At 40.9% G+C, this 3,785-nt stretch overlaps 1 protein-coding gene across 2 annotated transcripts in view; it reads left to right on the forward strand.

The window, feature by feature from the left end:
* Positions 1–265: 265 nt before the first annotated feature.
* The window catches only part of thrb (thyroid hormone receptor beta), a 153,813-nt gene continuing 150,293 nt past the window's right edge, over positions 266–3,785 (forward strand). For both annotated transcript variants that reach the window (XM_028598010.1, XM_028598012.1), the window contains exon 1: positions 266–709. The gene's annotated coding sequence lies outside the window, so the exon portion shown is untranslated. The remainder of the gene's footprint in view (positions 710–3,785) is intronic.

Genomic DNA, 3,785 nt, shown 5'->3' on the forward strand with positions numbered 1-3,785 from the left:
TGCTGTTTAAATTTAATTGAAATAATATTACAAAAAATATTGCCTTTTACGTAGCCTAATTATAATAATAAAAACATGAATTTGATCAAACCACTCCTCCTGGACACACACACACACACACACACACACACACACACACACACACACACACACACACACACACACACACACACACACACACACACACACACACACACACACACACACACACACACACACACACACAGAGTAAGTTGAAGCAGTATGTTTCCTGCCCTGTCGGCATGTACCAGGCCAACAGCCAACCGCCATCGAAAATAACTTGGGAGTTTGTAATAAGGGCGAGGCTTATGTTCTTCTGTTCCTGCCCGTGATTCGGCTCTCTGGTTTCCCGGGGCGATTAGTCGGAGGGGCTACAATTGTGATTTCCGTTAGTGTGCCGCTTTTAAAGCTTTGTTTTCGGCTCCATGTTGAAGTTTTTCTTTTGATTCTCGTAGCCGCATACACTGGTAGCTCAGATAGCCTACAGTACACACGCAGACGCACGCGCACAGCCCTCGCCCTCGCCTGATTTGCACTAGCGCGGGTCATTTCAGGTTAAACCCTGGCGCTGTGTCCCGTTCACTCTAGCAGTCGGAGATTATCACTGGTTCCAGTTGAGGAGGAATGCACAGGCACTGGGACTCCGAGTAATACCTGGATAGGAGCTTCGCCTCGCATCGCATATGCGGTATGTTTCATTTTTTGAGGGGGTATTTTTTTGACAGCAGTCTCGCCAATGACAACCTCGCCAAACACGGGGTGCTTTACAGCTAGGAAGGTGTACATTGCGCTTCCTAAGCCAGGTGTTCAATGGTGTAATAATGTTCAAGCTTTTAACGTCACCACTAATGTGTTACTTGTGTCCTAAGGAGGGAATCGTGTGTGCCGTACAACATTCAAAATTTCTGCAATTGAATGCTGGCTTGCTAATCAGCAGACGGTTTACACTTGGGCGAACATGGCATGGACCTTTCCAGAATTACTTGAGTCTTTATTAAAATTCGGGGTACAACTTATCCAACATCAGTGCATTATAACTGTTAATATTTCAACTTTATAATTGGTTAACACTGCTCTTTTACGCCCACGGTGGTGTGTTTTGTCGGAATGAGATTGGGGAATAAAAGGAGAATTGATCTAAAAAAGTTTAGACTTTATTACATTTTTGGTGTACTTTATTCAGGCCGAATTAAACACTGGCTCGTAATAATTCATAGAATTACTTGTAATGAGTTAGTTTTTTCATTCATCTTAAAAAAAAGCGAGGTACCATTAAATTGACAGATATACGGGTCGAGGTTCTGTCACTACAAGAGAACAGCACGTATCCGGGCTAGCTTTTATGAAGACTTGAGGGATTTGGTTTAAGGACACGCGTTATCGTTTCCCTCAAATCCTAGGGCATCCTACCACTGATACTACTCGCCTGACGGTGTCTGGTTCACTTTTACTTCTGTGGTCTGAAATATGTCCGCTCACTGTTTCTGATGTAACGGTTGCTTTCGTTTTGGCAACATGAACTTCACCGAAGCGCTCGATCAACATCTGGCATTCAAACGAAGCAATTCTAATAATTTCACAGTGCATTAGTGACCTGAACGGTTGCATTTACGAACATTACAGTTCAGTGTATCGCCTAACATTGCACCATGTGAAGTCTGAGTAGTTTTTGCTATTGCTTCAATTGACAAAATGTGCCAATAATCTTGGGAGCATTTGTTTGTGAGTTCAAAGGTTAGCTAGGCCTGTTTACACATAATGAAACTGTCATGTTTGCCTTGCCGTTGTTTGCAGCATGGTAGGTGACATGTTTCCACATATGAGTATGAATGGATGCGTTCAAAGGCTGTCAGGAAATGCCACAGTACTCGCACATAAAAGATCCAGCAACGTGACTGTGGGAGTTTATTTGTCTTTCTCTGTGTGTCGAAATTTAAGGGGGCGGATAACATTGAAACTATGACAACACTGCAGCTAGTAATATTTAGGATATATAATAAAGCATGCTGTCCTCCTCAGTGCCAAAAACAGACACATGACCAGACATATTAACGGCTAGTATTTGAAACATACCGACACACAAAGCTATCACTTCTGATTTTAGTCAGAATATAACCTGACAATCAAGTATCATATCAATTATTAGTACATTATTTTATAAAATAAAATTATGACAATGTGTGTGGATAGAATAGAATACATACGGTTAAAATACTTTTGATACACTGCTATTTTTATTAGGGCTGTAAGATATGTGGGAAAATATGCAATAACGTTGTTGAATATCCCAATAACGATATTCCTTGGCATTAACAGATATTAAATTGTACTCAGTTCTGCTGCTTTCACTATTCTGCTAAAAGACAACAAACTTCTCGTTGAATTTTAAACCAACGTTCTTTTTTTAAACATTGAATTGGCTAGGAAAGGCACCACTGAAAAAAAAGTGACCGTTACATTTTAAAGTGCAGTGTTTTTGCTGATACTTTATTTAAACTAACTCAAAAAAAACTCCCTCTTTCGCGATATATTCAAGATTCAAAGAATTCAAAATCCTTTATTAATCCCACAACGGGGAAATTCACACTGTTGCAGCAGCAAGACATGGATAAACAAACAATAAATACATGTAAGTAAAGAGAATACTAAAATGTATTTACATTATTGCATATATATGTATGTATGTGTGTGTGTGTGTGTGTGTGTGTGTGTGTGTGTGTGTGTGTGTGTATGGTGCAATAAACGCAAAAGGCTGCAACATGATAGATAGATAGATAGATAGATAGATAGATAGATAGATAGATAGATAGATAGATGACAATAAAACATTGATATATTGTGTAGGCCTTATTTTGATTTTCAAACCAGCACTCAAATGCATGACTAGTCATTTTGACAACATGCAAAAAGGGGAGTTTCCAAGGCGCTACTGAAGGCAGCATCAGTTCTCAGCTGAGGTTATTTGAGGTCTTCCAGCTGCCTATTTGCCAGTATTTTGCAGGAGCCTGGCTATGGAAGCATATTGGTGACAAAATATTTGAGAGCACAAAACTAAAATTCTAGCGCTACTCAGTCTGCGAGTCAGCCTTTGAGAGTGCACAGTCATGGATTTGGAAGAACAGAATCCGATTTGTGTGCTAGGGAGGACAGAATTGGGAGAGTGCAGATGATTTGAGCATGCAAGAGGAATTGTAAAACTACATTTGAGCCTTCAACAGCAGTGTTTCCCACACATTCTACAGCCACACTATCAACACCGGCCGCCCAACATTGCCATAGGCGCGGGAAGTAGGGGTGCTGTGGGGTTGGTGGCAGCACCCCTTGTTGGCAAACTGCGATCAAGCCCGGATTACCCAATGGGCATTAATTATTATGGTGATAATTATCCAATCAGAATAAATGACAGTATGATGACTGGACAGGTAATGATTGGTAGAAGGCCGCGTGCACTGTGTAGATTGGCTAATGCTAAAGGTGGGTGGGCATAGAGCAGGTTGTTTACATCGTACTGATTCAAGATCAGTTTTCTAAGAACGAGTTGAGATTGAAAGAGTGGAATTAATTTGTAACTGATCTCCTGTGAGATTGGGTTGCATCAGCGAGTGAAAGTGTGGAAAAGGGAGAGAAAGAAGCGGCTGCTATAAAAAATGTCCCGCGAATAAATAGCTTTTTTTAAAAGAGATGGGAATGACGAAGAGGAGGATGTTGAGGCGCTAGACAAGGGTTGGCTTGGAAGAATCGCTGCCTTTTACCAGCTACACTCA

This window comes from Perca flavescens, chromosome 14 (assembly GCF_004354835.1).
Source record: "Perca flavescens isolate YP-PL-M2 chromosome 14, PFLA_1.0, whole genome shotgun sequence".
Taxonomy (NCBI): domain Eukaryota; kingdom Metazoa; phylum Chordata; class Actinopteri; order Perciformes; family Percidae; genus Perca; species Perca flavescens.